Source organism: Anomaloglossus baeobatrachus, chromosome 6 (assembly GCF_048569485.1).
Source record: "Anomaloglossus baeobatrachus isolate aAnoBae1 chromosome 6, aAnoBae1.hap1, whole genome shotgun sequence".
NCBI classification, from domain to species: Eukaryota; Metazoa; Chordata; class Amphibia; order Anura; family Aromobatidae; genus Anomaloglossus; species Anomaloglossus baeobatrachus.
Genome location: NC_134358.1, coordinates 489,563,089 through 489,580,355, shown reverse-complemented (window position 1 = coordinate 489,580,355; position 17,267 = coordinate 489,563,089). Strand labels below are relative to the sequence as shown.

General features: G+C 45.8%; 1 protein-coding gene across 1 annotated transcript in view; it reads left to right on the top strand.

The window, feature by feature from the left end:
• Nucleotides 1-17,267, top strand: part of PLCD1 (phospholipase C delta 1) — a 170,587-nt gene that overhangs the window by 791 nt on the left and 152,529 nt on the right. The window lies entirely within an intron of this gene.

Here is a 17,267-nt window from a genome sequence, read left to right as displayed (position 1 = left end):
GGGCTAAATAGTTGGTATTTCTCTGCTACAAAGAGTCTTTGTCACTTCATTATCGTTTAATTGGTAGAAGAGTTTCCAGTAAGACGTCAATTGTGCGGTGACAGACGGCTCTTCAGATTCTAGGAATGCCTCTACCTTGCAGAATATAAGGTCTTAGGTCATTTCACGTGTATATTTAACCTAGTAATGTCATCATTGTGTCCTGACAAAATGACTTGTAGGATCTGGGTGGCCAGTGGCCACGACGGTGGTCCATGGCTATCGGATCTGTGCCCTGCAAACTACCCTCTACCTGCCGGCATCTCAGGCACCTTTTCCTGTTGTGGGTGCTGCCTATTGCAGGTAGGACCAGGTATGCGGCTCAGCAGCCATGGACTACTGATGTGGTCGCTAGACCAAAACGTTTTTATTAAACTCTGTTATTTAGGCCAGTGTCCCACTTGCGACTGCCTCGCGTGAGTTTCACGGTGCATCACACAACATGGACTCACACTCTGCTCACAGGAATGGGTCAGCTGCATAGAGACCCATGAAATCGACACGCTCCTGTGAGCAGAGTGTGAGTCCGTACCGGATGATGGACCGCAAAACTCACGCGAGATACACGTCAGGCAATCGCAAGTGGGACACCGGCCTTACATGGACTCTCACACCCTTTTACAATGCAGAAAGATAGAGTGAAATATATTACCCACGTTCTTCACAATGTACCCTCCCACCAATCTCATAAACCCACTAGGGCACATGACCACTGAGGAAGGATTCTCCGGTCGTGATGGTTTACCATATCCCCCCAACTTAACCTAATAAATAACACACCGACTGCATGCGACTTTGGTTAAACAAATTGGCCACAGCAGCCTTTATTACCTATTATTAACATTCTAACACCAGGGGGCGCCGTCCAACGGGCGACCCCAAACAAATAATAATAGGTAACACATAAATAATACACTGTACAAGTAACCTTATGTAGGCCCGGTCCAGAAACCCTTTCCTACACCAATATCCCTGGCCGCAACACTCCGACCCAGAGATGAGGTATCAATCACCCCACGGATTAATACCCCCCAAACTTTGCAGAACCCCGTGCCTGCAATTTACCGGAACCCAGAGACACCATACTAAGACAGTGCCTCTTGGTCCAGCCACCAAACCCTTACAACCGCCTCTGGACCAGACCTACCCCCGCTGCTGCGACAGAACATATGACCCCATCAACTTCGTCTTCGTTTTTTATTTTTTTTTAACTTTCTTCAACCAGTTTATCTATTTAATTATTTATTTATTGTTAAAACGGCATAGCCGGAAAACACTCACAAAACACAAGGGAGGGTGGGCGGGAATCCTTCGCCGTCCGGAAACACAAAAGAAGGTAAGACCCCTCCCCTATAGCTTATATACTCCCCCCCCCCCCCCCCCCCCCCCTCCCCCTCCCCTATAGGGACCCTTTTCCACCAATCCCCTACAGTGTCCCATAATCCCCTTATTTCACTTTATTAACCCCCTCACTCCCTCCCTTCCCTTTGGTCATATCGCCCCTCCCCCCTATGGGGTCCATAGCTTTCTTTTCTTTAAAAAGCCAATTCACCTTTCAGTATGTTTTAGGCTATGTGCGCACTTTACGTTGAGTTAGTTGCAGTTCTAAACGCATCCTCTGGCAGAAATTGTCTTTGGCAATTTTGGTTTTGACCACAAAAACGCTAAAAATACGCTTGCGTTTTTACCGCGTTTTACAGGCTTTTTCATTGCTTAAAGTCAGATGCGTTTTGAATAGAAATACACTGTTAAATAAAGTTTAAACATTCAAACACTGAAAAAAACTGAAAAAAATGATAACAAATATCATGCCCTTATTATAAAGTCAAAAACGCATGCGTTTATTTTGTCAAAAAAGCATGTTTTCTGCAACAAAAAAGCAGGTTAAATGCTAGGATTTTTTATTTAGGATGCATTTTGAAACTTCTCATTGACTCAAATGTTAGCAAAACGCTGCCAAAATGGCAAAAACAATTGACATGTTGCTTCTTTAGACGCAGAGATTTTGACAAATTTTCTGCAACTGAAACGCTGCGTTTTTAACAGCATTGTGCGCACAAGGAATCCCAATTTCCAATGGACTTTGCTTGAAAATCAAAACGCAGGCATTTTGGCATTAAAACGCTGCAGTTCAAAACGCTGTGGAAACGCATGAAAAAAAGCAAAGTGCGCACATGGCCTTCGAGTAGGATACATCTTATAGGAGAACATACGATGTCCTTACAGATGTTGCACACTGTGACTGATTCATCAAGCAGTTTATGTCTAGAATTCTGGCGTAAAACTGCTTGAAATATTGAGTCTCGAAAACTGCGCAGAAATGTTGTGACTTTACGGCAAAGGCGCATAGGTGTGGTATCGTGCCAAATTGATAAAGAGGCGCTCGTCTATTAATGAATTTGGGTCATTGTACCCCAGAATTCTCTGTTATATTAGGGTGTAAGTGTATACCCAGCCTAAATAAAAGGTTTCACAACTTTATATGATAATAATATTGGATCGGTTACAATATCTAGCAGACTAATCTCTAAGAAGAATAGAGATGCATCATAATTCTGTTTGAAATACAGAAGAATTAAAGGGATTTTCCACTATGGTACAACTTATTAAAGTAAACAACCAGGTCCAAGAACTGTGCAGCTACTTATAGTGGTATACAGTGGTACCTCGCTTAACGAGTAACCCTCTTAACAAGAATTTCGCTTAACAAGCAAAGCTTTCTGTAAATTTGTAACCCGCTTTACGAGAAAGCTTTGCTGTACGAGCGAAATCCTCACCTCACACACTTCCGGTTTCGTCCATCCACCACACTCTGACCCGCACTTGCAGTCCACACAAACACACACATGTACGCACAAACACACACAAACATACACACACGCACGCACACACATACAGTATTATGCTCACCTTACCTTCCGTTCCACCGCCGGGCTCATGGTTCTTGTAGTTCCCGGGTACATTGCGACGTCCTCGCGGCGAACTACAAGACCCAGGAGGCCTGCGATGGAACGGAAGGTAAGGTGAGCATATAATAGAACATAATATGTTTACCTTTCGTTTTATCGCCGGCCTCCTGGGTGCTGTAGTGCGCCGCTGCGCTCCAGTCCACGCTGTGTATCTACATCCATAGCGACGAGGGAGGAACTTCCTGTCACCGCTAATAAAAGGCAGAGCGCTGGCCAATCAGAGGCAAGCGGCTCTGCCATTGACGTCAGCGCTCTGGATGGGAAGTTCCTGCCTCGTCGTTATGGTAATGCGTTACACAGCCCGGCCCCGTACCAGAGAACAGCAAGTCCCAGCAGACCGGCGATGGAACAGAAGGTAAGGTGAGCATATAATATGTGTGTGTGCGTTTGTGTGCGTTTGTGCATGTGTGGAATGACAGAATAGGGGACCAGGATGGGACATTTTAGAAGTTGTGGAACGGATCGTCAGCATTGCAATGATTTCCTCTGGGAAATCTTGCTCTGCTGAATGAGTACCTTGATTAACAAGCACAGTCCCAGAATGGATTGTTCTCGTTAAGCAAGGTACCACTGTATATGCCAAATTCTATATTTTAGTGGACTTGTTTAAGTGGCACACTAAAGGGGGCTTTACACGCTACGATATCGTTAATGTTTTATCGTCGGGGTCACGTTGTTAGTGACGCACATCCGGCGTCATTAACGATATCGCAGCGTGTGACACTTACCAGCGACATTAATCGACCTCAAAAATGGTGAAAATCGTTCACCATGGAGAGGTCGTCCCGAAACAAAAAATCGGTAATGGTTAATTATCGATGTGATTCGTCGCTCCTGCGGCAGCACACATCGCTGTGTGTGACACTGCAGGAGCGAGGAACCTCTCCTTACCTGCCGCCGGCCACAATGCGGAAGGAAGGAGGTTTGCGGGATGTTACGTCCCGCTCATCTCCGCCCCTCCGCTTTGATTGGCCGGCTGCTTAGTGACGTCGCTGTGATGCCGAACGTCCCTCCCCCTTGAGGGAGGGACTGTTCGGCACTCACAGCGACGCCGCCGACCAGGTAAGTGCGTGTGACGCTGCCGTAGTGATAATGTTCGCTGCGGCAGCAATCACAAAAAATCGCATGCACGACGGGGGCGGGTGCTTTTGCGTACGATATCGCTAGCAATTGCTAGCAATATTGTAGCGTGTAAAGCCCGCTTAAGGCTGGGGCCACACGGGGCACTACTGCGATGCTCGCATGAGACTCTGCTCGCTCTGGCAGTACAGCAGGAGCCGAGTGTCATGCGAGTGTGCCTGCGTCTGAGGTCTGACCCTGTGAGCGGACCTCAGCTGCGGGGGGCGGGCTGGCGCTGCGGAGGGGAGGGAGGGATTTATCTCCCTCTCTCCTCTGTAGCCGGCTATTGCGATTCTCGCTCTGCACGCGTGGTACTCTGCTGTACCGCGAGTACAGTGCGATTTTTCTCTCGCCCCATTCACTTGAATGGGAGTGAGAGAAAAGGGACTCGCCTTACAATCGCAGCATGCTGTGATTTGTTTTCTCGGTCCGATTAGGACTGAGAAAATAATCGCTCATGTGCAATGACACACAGGCTAGAATTGGTCCAAGGGGAATGCGATGTTTTATCGCACTCCACTCGCACCGATTTTCTCGCCGTGTGGCTTAGGCCTAACACTGCTATTGTGTAAAAATTAAATTTTAATCTGCAACATTGGGTAATGAGGCCGGAGTTCTAAATCCCATCTGCCCGGGAGCAACTAACATCCGTGATGCAATTCCTGTCTTCATAGAGCTCATAAAAATCTCCTAAAGGTTGGGCAGATCACATCGAGGATGTCAGTCATGCACAGGGAGTTATATCGGAGCCGAAGAGAAGAGACTAGTCCTAGCTCATTGGCTTATGTGATGTTGCAGATTAAAATGTAATTTTAGCTAGTGTTGAATGAGTAGTTGACTATTGGTACTCGTTATGCTGTTAGCGACTACTGTCCGTTACTCGCATATTCGTTACGAGTAGCGGGTGCAATGTAAGTCAATGGGAAATACTCGCTAAGTAGCGAGTAACCGGAAAGCCGTACTTTTCGTGCGAGTAGCAAATATGCGAGTAGCAGACAGTACTTGCTAACAGCATAACGAGTACGAATCATTTTAAGTGATAGCATGGCTGTGCCACCCAGAAGACTTCATTAGAAAACAGGATTTGGAATATGTAAACTTAAAATAACAACAGTTTTGTACAGTCATGGGTAGAGATGAGCGGACCCATGGAAGATCTGCTGGACTAGGTGAATGTTTAAAGTTTAAAGTTTGGTTTTTGGCCCGGACTTGACCTAAACTTCATTTGAAGTCACTGATTGCAGTTCGGGTCTCCACCCACATACTACCAGCCATATATGGAACACTTCCAAGAGAAGATGGGCAAGGTTTTTTCCATTTTTTTTATTTATTTTTTTTTTGTTTGGTGCACACTACATGTGATCATGCTGTTGATACCCCCATTGCGAGCCGTTCAAACACTGCAAGTGGCTCGCACTGGACCGAGCACTGAGTGTACCCGAACGCAGTGATGCTCGCATTCATAAAGCATCTGAACTCTAAACTCTTGGGAAAGTATGACCTTGTACAGAACACCAAACTTCAAGTTCGCTCATCTCTAGTTATGGGGCCTGCTAGGTTCCTTTTTTAAAAAAAAACAGAAGCAAAAAAACCCCTCATATTTGATTGAATTTTAAACAAGTATGGCAACCGCAATACAAAGAAATAAATGAGTATCTGAGTAATGATACAGCCAAAAACATAGAATACACTATGTAGAACTTGTTAACATGTCAGTAACCGGGGTCCTGCTAGGCTCCTTTTAAATGAGGTTAGGGAGGTATGGAAAAAAATGATACTGACCTCCCAGACAGGCACCACTCCTCTATAGTCAGTGGTGTGCCTGTTGCTGGGATCAAGTAGAAAGAAAGATGGTCTTAACTCAGACTTAAGATTATGGTGGTTCAAGTGAAAATTGGGTCAAGAAGCCTAGTATCAAATCCCAAACTAATTCACTGCACTCGTTGTATGTGATGCAAAATGTGACAAATTTTATTAAATAAGGAATTGCGACTATGCAATCAGACGTTTCGACCCGCCTGGGTCTTAGTCAGGAGTCGCTGTATAGTGGGTGTCTGGAGGATGAAAGATGAGGTGCACTGTAGCACTAATGCATAGAAGAAGGTGCCTTGAGGATTGTACACAGAGTTTGCAGGCGCAGCAGCGCTGTTGCTATAGACATGGATATGTCAGGATACACTATGTCAATAGCAACAGCGCTGCTGCGCCTGCAAGTCCTGTGTACAATCCTCAAGAAACCTTCTTCTTCGCATTAGTGCTACAGTGCACCTCATCTTTCATCCTCCAGACACCCACTATACAGAGACTCCTGACTAAGACCCAGGCGGGTCGAAACGTCTGATTGCATAGTCGCAATTCCTTATTTAATAAAAATTTGTCACATTTTGCATCACATACAACGAGTGCAGTGAATTCGTTTGGGATTTGTTACTGGGATCAACATCGGCAGCATTATGTCAGTGCTGCAGCCAATCAACAGCCACTGCTGTTGATTGGCTGCGGAAGCGGTCGAATTTTGGCCGAGTCAAGCAGAAGAAACACCTGCCAGTTTTAAAGACATGGGCTGTCACAGGATTGATGCTTGGATCTAAACCAGAGAAGGAAAAATGACAAATCAAGATGGTACAATACTGCAATAAGAAGGAACTATTCTGTTTGCACATAGTTTCTTCATTGTCCAGCCTCGTCTATGGTGCGCCTCCCCCATCTACATACCTATCCCTCCCATTACATGTCATCTGAGAGATAATCTCTGTTTACTGAATGGGCTCTATGGATGAGAGATGGGAAATTACTGTCTGTTCATTATTCATGGCCAGCAGTCTGATCTGCAGTATGTGTGTCATTCTAGTTAATAATACAGGCATTTATGGAAAATGGCATAAATTGTGGAGACTGTTTTGCTCATTCTCTGCTATCAGTGATGGGTCATTCACGATTGATTTGGCACAAAGAGCCGGCTCCCTTCGGTGAATGATGGGTTCATGCTCAACAGTGCGAGCAACTTGCAGCTTCTGAATGGTTCTAACTGGGGGTAAAATGATGGTATTTGGCTACCGATATAACTAAAATCCCAATCCAAGTCTTAAAAATGTATTATGAGTATCTATCCAGAATATAAATATGTAATGCTAGATGTTTCTGTGAGTTTGCGTCACTTAAAGGGAACCTGTCACCCTGTTTTACCATTTAATCTAAGAGCAGCATAATGCAGATATAGAGACACTGATTCCAGTGATGCATCAAATTCTGATATTCTTTCTGATGTTTTGATGAAATCATTATTTTAATCACTTAGAGGACAAGTAAACCTTCTGCCATGTAGTCCTTCATATTCATGAGCTATGTATAACCCCGCCTCCACCACTGATTGGCAGATAACTGCTTATGCACAGTGTACAGACAAAGTTGCTAATCAATGGTGTGCTCAGCATTCAAAGAACTGCTAGATCTGCAGCAGATAAAACAGGGAATTTATCAAAATTACAGCAAACAGCTCAGTAAGTGACAGATTGCTGGAATCAGGATCTCTGCCCCTACATTATGCTGCTCTCAGAGGGGGCAGCACAAACCTAGTGACAGATTCCCTTTCAGTGAAAGCTACTTGAGGCACCTGTATAGTTATCACATCACCATACAGAATATCTGCAGTTTATGGCCAGAGCATTGCATTGCAGCCGCAGACCTTGTAGTCTCCAGAGTTTCGGTGTGTGAAAACCTTGGCAGCTCTTTGGTAACTGCGGTTTGTTGTTGCTATTGTTCAGTCTGCTGTTATTGTTTCCTGCACTTACTTGATATTAAAGATCTTTATTTGGTAACATTACCTAAGTTACTCTTTCTATTTAATCTGGTCACATCCTTTTGCCCAAACTGTTTTTATACCTTTTTATAGTTTTGCTCACTTGGGGTGTTTGTAAGACAACACAACTGTAGCACCCCTGAGCCACTCAGGGCACTACAAGGAACTGCATACTCTTGGGGGTGCAGGACCTACTACCCCCTGGGACCTGGAGTACCAGTGCCCATACCACCAAAGCATAACCAAAACCTTAGTTCTCCACTCCACACCGGGAATACAGGGTTAACCAAGTAAGGGGATGGTCGCCTAGAAGAGTCCGGGGATTAGCCAGCCTGGTGGTAGGGGACAAACAGAACAGTGGCACACAGTGAGGTGTGCGGACGTGTCTGAGCTGGGTGTGTGCAACAGTGACCTGGCGGGACGGGAGAGAGGTCGCCAGGGCAGGTACGGATAGATACTGCTGGGTCCGGAGAACAGGCCCTAGATCAGGCGCCAATTCTACATAGCTTGATAATCACCTGCACGGTGTAGACACCTTCATGGACTTCACCAAACCAAATAATCCATGGGCATCAGCAGTAAACTAAGGTTGGGGTTCGGACACTTACCTCCCCACAGGGTCCGCACTGCCCGCCGTACGGAGACGGAGACTGTACCCCAAAAGGGACAGTCGGGCCCCAAACGCTCCACGCTATGGGGACCCAACCAACAGAGCGTGCCGGGGACAGAGCAACCTGGCTCACTACATTGGCACTGATACTCCAAGGGACCTGAACCAGTCATCCATGGGTCTGAGTGAGTACAGACTGTTCAAGACAACCTGGTGTGGTCTCCGTTATTGCCCCTCACAACTGCCAGGCATGGCCCTACCTGCGGACGGCCTAAGATGATTGCTGATACCACCACCAGCTCTGGAAGTACCCACATTCAGCAGTGGCGGTTCTACACCTTTAACCGCAATTCGCAGGTGGAGTCACGGACACTAACTTTCATCCCTACTGTAAGTACCGCCTTTTACAAGAGAAGCCCCAGGGCACGGGAGCGGGCAACGGCCACCAGAGTGACATTCCCATTTGCAACTGCCCGGAACCGAATACCCCCTTCCCTGGGCGCGACACAACCATTATAAGGCTATGTGCACAGGTTGACTATTTGGTTGCAGAAATTTCTGCACCATTACTTGATCTCTTGGCAGGAAAAATGCAGCACAAAAATGCGCATTTTTGCAAGTGTTTTTACATGTGTTTTTCAATTGACTTCAATAGGTGATAAATGCAGGCAAAAACTGTGAAGGAATTGACATGCTGCAGATTATTGATTATATTTTCTGCACCAAATCTGCAAGGAAACTGAGAAAAACCCCTCACAGATAAGCACTGCCTCACTGAATAACATTGGTCCTAGTGCAATGCCTTGTTTTCTCGCATTGCACTCGTCCGACATATACGCCAATGTGAGCGAACCCTGGAGGTAAAAATAGCCAAAATCCATGTGAAAAATCCACCAGATGAAAATGACCAAAACAGGATAAAAACATTTTTAAGATTGTCTGCGCTGTGGAAAGAAGTCTCTGTCTGCGGCATTCTTTGAAGGGTCTTTATTATCCAGTATGTGTTTGAATACCGTACTGGCATCTTTATCAAGTGTAAAAATACAACCATCAGTATGACATTGAAACCATAAACATAAGAAAGAAGAGGGACACTTACCAATGCATGGAGAAAATTCTACGTTATTGTTTGATATCAATTTTTGTTGAGTGTTCAGGGAAGAGCGGGCATGGAGCGGAGAATAGATGTTTTGGGCTTTGTAGTGCTTCATTACCGGACCTCTTGAAGCGCTACAAAATGCAAAACGGCCTTCATCAGCTCCTATGTTCATGGACATTGAATGACAGCTTGGATCTCTCTGAGGGCAGCACCACTGCCAAGTCAGATCTCCATCTGTCTTTTAAGGCACCACAGTACCAAAAGGGCAGATTGTAGTGTTTTTGTGCTGTTCCTTTTTTCTTCTGCTTTGTACACATGACATTGAAATGCGTAGTGGATAATAAGAGCCCGTCAAAGAATGCCGCAGAGACTTCTTTTCAGCAATACAGCCAATTTTTAAGCTTATTTTTATCTTGTTTTGGTAAAGCACAATGCTGACACAATAATGGGGCACAGGTATAACAGGTTCATAAGGTCTAGTACAGAAACACCCCCGCTCCAGTTAAAACGGTCTATGGTGAGTGGCAGGAGGAAATGGGGAGAGTCTTCTATTTCATGAAGCCTATGGCGGGCTTTGCACACTACGACATCGCAGGTGCGATGTCGGTGGGGTCAAATTGAAAGTGACGCACATCCGGCATCGCATGCGACATCGTAGTGTGTAAATCCTAGATGATACGATTAACGAGCGCAAAATCGTCGTAATCGTATCATCGGTGCAGCGTCGGCGTAATCCATAATTACGCTGATGCGACGGTCCGATGTTGTTCCTCGCTCCTGCGGCAGCACACATCGCTGTGTGTGAAGTCGCAGGAGCGAGGAACATCTACCGGCGTCACCGCGGCATCCGTAGGATATGCGGAAGGAAGGAGGTGGGCGGGATGTTTACATCCTGCTCATCTCCGCCCCTCCGCCGCTATTGGCCGCCTGCCGTGTGACGTCGCTATGATGCCGCACGACCCGCCCGCTTAGGAAGGAGGAGGGTCGCCGGCCAGAGTGACGGTCGCAGGACAGGTGAGTGCATGTGAAGCTGGCGTAGCGATAATTTTCGCTACGCCAGCTATCACATGATATCGTACCTGCGACGGGGGCGGGGACTATCGCGTGCGACATCTCAACATCGGCTTGCGATGTCGCAACGTGCAAAGCCCGCCTATCTGTTTTCCAAAAAAGAGGATTGGGAGCTGCTTATGCCCATCACAGAAGTTACATGCAAATTCATCTGTTTATGGCTCTGTCTGGGGAGATGCCTGGATTCTCATATATTAGAGTAGTAGACGTGACTGTCACTTTATGGTAACTACAGCTTTATTAGGCAGGGAAAATACTAAATGTGACAAAAAAACAGGCAAAATCAGCGATTTCCTACAGGTCCTGAGAGTTGGACACACCACAATCCATGGGCCAATATGAGAGGGGCTACTTGAAATGAGACCCCACTTTATCAATGATGTAGTCCATTTGCCCCTGCAATTTATCACTTTTATAGATATTTTACAAATTAGTTCTTCGTACTTTTGTGGCCAGCATGATGCATGTATACAGATGTTCAGCTTCGCTGGAAAGTGGCCATCAAAGCCGATTTCCTTTGGATGATTCCTGTGGGTGCAATCACACTTGTGCTTTTTAATTTTTGTTTAAATTGGAGAGGAAATGTAGAGTAACACGACGGCCATTCAGATAAATCTTTTCTATTTTTGGCTCTTCTCCAGATTGGTGCCTTTGGTCATGTTTTTGGGCTCTATAATGGGTCACACATTGAGTTAGGAATTCATTACGTGTAATATTTTTAATGGAGTTTTTTTCTGCAGTTTGTTAATTTCTGGTTTTCTGACAGTATCCTGCATTGATGATAAAGGGAGCAAAAAACATCCAAAAAGCTATGTGAACATGCCCTTAGCGTGGCAGTGGCACTAAACAAACAGTTCTTCTGAAGGAGAGTCAATTTGCATAATTTAATCTTTGGACAAAACTGGGCTAAAAGATGACCCATCTGCATCTCCAGGAGAATCGGTACCTCCCAAAAGTCCCCCCCCCTTGCCAAAAGCATATGAAACACATAATTAAGTGTGTAACTTGCAGTCATGTGTAATGAAGGATTAGTGTGAATAGTGAATGACCGCTTATATACGGAGCACAGTGCAGATGACGTCTATGATTTGATACGTGTATTTTGTCACAGTTTCTGGTTCCCTCTTAGACCTTTTTAATGGACCTATAGATTTTTATTGCTACTTTTCATCCGAGCTACTAGAAAAAAAAGGTGTTTCCGTGATTTTTCAACGGACACAATCCGTGAAAAAATAGACATATGAACAGCGGCAAGATGGAACACATACATGCAACATGGATGTCTGAATGAGGTCTTACAGAGTTATTGGATAATTTTGGTCCTGAACCATTCGGAGCTTCTCAGAAGGAGCAATTTCTAATGACCCAGCAAAAACATATTGTGTTACAGATCTCAGCTAGGCGGCATGACCTTCTACTTCCATATATTCGAGAACTGTCACTCAGTTTTGGGCCAGATCAGACACCCCCATACTTTGCACTGACGAGGGGCAAGCACCCCGAAACACCGTGTCTGCAAATTGGGCTTCTGATCTGGCTTATATATCCTGAGTCATATTGCAAAGGATTGTTGAAAATCCACTTGTGACTTTTAGGATCGCTACTTCCAATAGGTGGCGCTGTGCTAGAGTTTGTCTCCTTTACTGGAGAGACAATTTCAGTTTTGGGCAGCATTGTGTTTTAGAAAGGATATGACTCTGCAGTATTTTGCTGTCACCTGTTTCTAAAATCGGATTATCCCTCTTGTCACTGACATGTAAGGGTGTGATAAATGAATGCAATGAGTAATATTGCCCAGCAGATTCCCATGTACTTCAAGGCCTTAGTATTTATGAATGGAAAACATATTTTCTGTGTCTGAAAGCAGCTATTACAGTCACAGGCTTATCTTACAGCTGGAACCCGGCTTTCACTGCTCGTAGCGGTGCCCGTGCCGCTCCCGGCAGTTTAACTCCCTGAATGCTGCGATCAGTGCGATCGCAGCATTCGGGATGGAGGGAGAGGAATCACTTACCTCTCCCCTGGTGATCGGGTCCTTGGAATGCAATCACAAGGACCCGATTGCTGCCATGGTAACCCTGGGTCGTCACCATGACAACCCCGGGTTACTGAGGTATGGATCACCTCACAGACCAGGACATCTACGTCACCGTAGTTCCCTGCAGCAAGGTCCCGCGGTAAAGATCGCGAGATAAGAAAATATCTGCTGACACTGGCTATGAGGCCTAGGTGCAGGAAATTACGGTGATGTCACAAGGTGAACCAAGTTCATGGCAGCAGATCTGCAGGAAACCCCAGTGATCTGCCGACATGAACTCTATTCACCTTGTCACATCAGTGGAGTTCTCTGCAGCAAGGTCCCGCGGTAAAGACCACGAAATGAGGAAATGGCTGCAGGGACCCCAGTGATGTGAAAAAGCACAAATAAAATCAACATGTGCATTGCACATGCGTTTTTTTCATGCGTTTTTCACTGACTCCATTGAAGTCAATTGGAGAAAAAAGCAGGAAAAACGCAGAAAGAGTTGACATGCTGCTTCTTTTTTCAGCAACAAAAATTGCAAAGAAAAAAGAAGCCTAATACAGTCTTTTCACTACATTAAAAACTCCAGTGTTTATCCTGACTAGCAGACCATGGATGCTTTGTGCTTAGTCTCTGAATCTACTACTGGTGATACAGTATATCGTGCTATATGCCGGCATTTAAGGTATGCCAAGAATGTACAATATTTCCTTCTCTCTCAGTAAGAGAGAACAAAACTTTTAGGAAAACTGCCATCAGATTCTTACTGATTGCACTCAGGTATGTTTTACTTTCATACGTTGCTGCTTTTCATAGTAATTATACCGTACTTTGAAAAGCCAGCCATGGACTGCATGTCTCGGCTAACTAGTCAAAGGCCGATCCTTCTTTTCACCCCTATCCCTTTGAATGACAGGATGCTCTCTATCTGCACACCTAAAGAGAGTGCTGTCAGTCAACTTGATTAGCGAAGGAAGAAACCGCCAATGACCGCACCAGACGAGCCGAGACTCATACTCTCCAGCCGGCTTTTCAAGCTACATTTCCATTAAAAAGCAGCATTTCAAGAAGCAAGTGTCTGATTCATGCTGTTCGTGGTTTGGGCTGTATGAATCTGAATCTGATGCCAGGATCCCATTAAGTCAAGTAAATCAACTTCGTGCACAAGAATGATCCCTACACTCAGCAAAGAATAAATTCTGTACTCTGAGTGTATATGTCATGTTGTAGTTGTGGTGCCCCTGAGTCTTCAGTTGCCACAGGGTACTGCATCTCCCTTAAGATGTAGTACTCATCCCGGGTAAGGAGAGGTTAATTGCTGGTGTTTCTCACATTCACACACAAAACACAGTTAGGTGCTTTCCCACCGGGGGATGGCCTGGGGTAGATAGGGGGGTGGCCATCACGAAGCATGGGACTTTCCCAGTCACTAGGACAACCACCTGGGGGGCAGACTCCACTTAGGGAAAAGGGAAGGAGCATCCCCACACATAGTGAGCCCCGGGCACAGCTTGGGGTGAGGAGCATAGTCGGGACTTCGGTCCAGGCACATTCTCTCTACCTTCACACTTCTGGGAGCGCCATAGGACACGCGGTTTGGAGCAGGCTGCTCGGCCTGAGTTCTTACAGCTACACTGGATTCCAGGGTCTGCGGAGAGTGCAGGAAACACCTACAGCCCTTTCCATATTCCACATACACCGGGATTGGAGGGACCCCAACCAGAAAGGACTCACAGTGGGAACACCGGTGGTGACCTCAAATTGCTCAGGATCGACTGGGGCCCATCACAGCGGTGACCGGCATCTCCCGGGTAAACCGGGACTGTGAGTAAAAGAAACCTTAAACCCGCAGAGACTGTGTCTGCCTGTCCTTGCTGGCGCCTGCCATCACTACAACCCTCGTCATCCTCTCTGGGGCCCGCTCCACCTGTGGGGAGCAGAAACAGCTTACCAGCTATAACCATCCGCCCTGGAGGACAGCGACAGCAGCGGCGGCTATTGCCTGGCCACTTACCGCAGGTGGCGTCACGAGACAAACCTCCATTATCATCCCCCCCTCTTCCTTATTGTACACCTCGGGCCAGGAAGCTGGGTGGGGCCACTCGTGACATCCCCAGACCCGACATCACCAGGCCCAGCAACAGTTTTACCCCTTGCCCCATGGGTGCTACATAGTCACTTCATGAGGCCTTATGGTATGCTAATAATATGATACAATCTGGATTATGAGATAGAATTAGCGGCCCACACAGATACCGCATGAGGCTGTCAGCCTGTATATCTTTGCTTTGGCAAACACACATGGATACAAAAATACTGACCTGTGAAGGAGGTGTAAAGCGGGCTTTACACGCTACGATATCGTTAATGATTTATCGTCGGGGTCACGAAGTTTGTGAAGCACATCCGGCGTCATTAACCATATCGCAGTGTGTGACACTTATGAGCGACCTTAAACGATCGCAAAAGCGGTCAAAATCGTTTGCCGCGGAGAGGTCTTCCTGAAACAAAAAATCGTTTTCTGCTAATTAGCGATGTTGTTCGTCGTTCCTGCGGCAGCACACATCGCTGTGTGTGACACCGCAGGAGCGACGAACATCTCCTTACCTGCATCCACCGGCAATGAGGAAGGAAGTAGGTGGGCGGGATGTTACGTCCCGCTCATCTCCGCGCCTCCGCTTCTATTGGACACCTGCCGTGTGACGTCGCAGTGACGCCGCACAAACCGCCTCCCTTACAAAGGAGGCGGTTTGCCGGCCAGAGCGACGTCACAGGGCAGGTAAATGTGTGTGACTGGGTTAAGCGAGGTTGTGCGGAACGGGCAGTGATGTGCCCGTGTCGCACAACCGACGGTGGCGGATACGATCGCTTGCGATCTCGCTAGCGAGATCGCAGTGTGTAAAGCCCGCTTAAAGCTCAGTATACACTGTCAAAGCCTTCCATCAGAGGTACATGTTTGGAAGATTTTGAAAAGTGGCTCTGTCCGGAAAAATGGCAGTCACGGTGACTGAAACCTGATGGAACCCATTTTAATTAATGAGGTCTACTGGGTGCCTTTGGTATCTGTCATTTGCAGTTTACATCACTGTAGCCAATATGAAAATAACGCAGATGTGAATGAAGCCTTAGTGCATGCTGCAGTTGTGCCTCTGGGTATAAACAGTAAAGGTTCTATTAATTGACAGCAACATTTTGAAAATACTGAGGAATTAAAGTATCAAGTTTATTATAAATCTACAGAATTTTTAAGAGGGAATTAACCTTAGGTATAACAACAAAGGAGTAAAAGAGACTTGCTTAAAAACTGTTCAGTAATATGGTGCTTGCATGGCAGCACACTGAGTTGTAGGACTCCTTAATAAAGACATATAGACATGCAGTAGTCATTGTGTTCCACTTTATGGTGTCCCTGTCATCTCCTTCTAAGGACGCCAACTCTGTGCCTCTGTATGTCTAGCCAATAACTGAAAATGATGTACACTTCTTAACGACCTAATTTTAATACTCCCTTCCAGGACAGACTCCACTACTCTCCTGGCATCACGGTTATTGTGTGAGCTGTAAATGTGATGAAATGCTAATGCTGTAACCAGTCTGCAGCACTTCGGTTGACACCACCACTGGATGTTGATGCTGTGAGAATGATGGTGTTGAGTTTAGATGGGCTATGGTCCAAGAGATGAGAATTGGGGCTTTTTGTTTAATTTTCCCTTCATGGAACCATTAATAAGGGGTTGTACAATAGTGGACTAACCCTATAAGACATTTAAAGCAAAATGTATTTCAGTTTTCTTTGACCAATTTGGCTTGGGTTACGATCCCAGATATGTCATTTATTGTTCTCCCTGTACTTTACTGTCAGAGAAGAATATGCCCACACCCTACATCTAATTACATATTCACATAATGTGAGTGATTGTCTACTCTGTAATCTCCGTTTATTACTCGATCATTCTAAGGCATTGTTTTTTCTTGCCTGACTCCTTTTTAAAACCCTTAAAACTAAAGCTGGTCATACACTTCAAGATAGAATCATTGAATCATAGAATGGTAGAGTTGGAAGGGACCTCAAGGGCCATGGGGTCCAACCCCCTGGGAGTACAGGCTTTCCTAAATCATCTCAGCGATATGTTTATCCAGTTTCCTCTTGAAGATTTCATTGATGGAGAGCTCACCACCTCTTGTGGTCGCCTGTTCCACTCTCTGACTGCCCTCACTGTCAGAAAGTTTTTCCCAATGTCTAACCTGAATCTCCTTCCTTTTAGCTTCATCCCATTGCTTCTTGTACTTCTTTGTGCTAATGAGAATAAGGTAGTTCCCTCTGCACTGTGACTTTCAGATATTTGTAGACCGCTAGTAAGTCTCCTCTCAGCCTTCTCTTTTTCAAACTAAACATCCCTAGTTCTTTTAGCCGTTCTTCATATGACATGGTTTGCAGACCTTCTACCATCTTGGTTGCTCTTCTCTGGACTTGCTCCATATACTTTACCAGTTTATGGCTATAGACAATTTCAACCTTTATTAACATCCATTGAGTG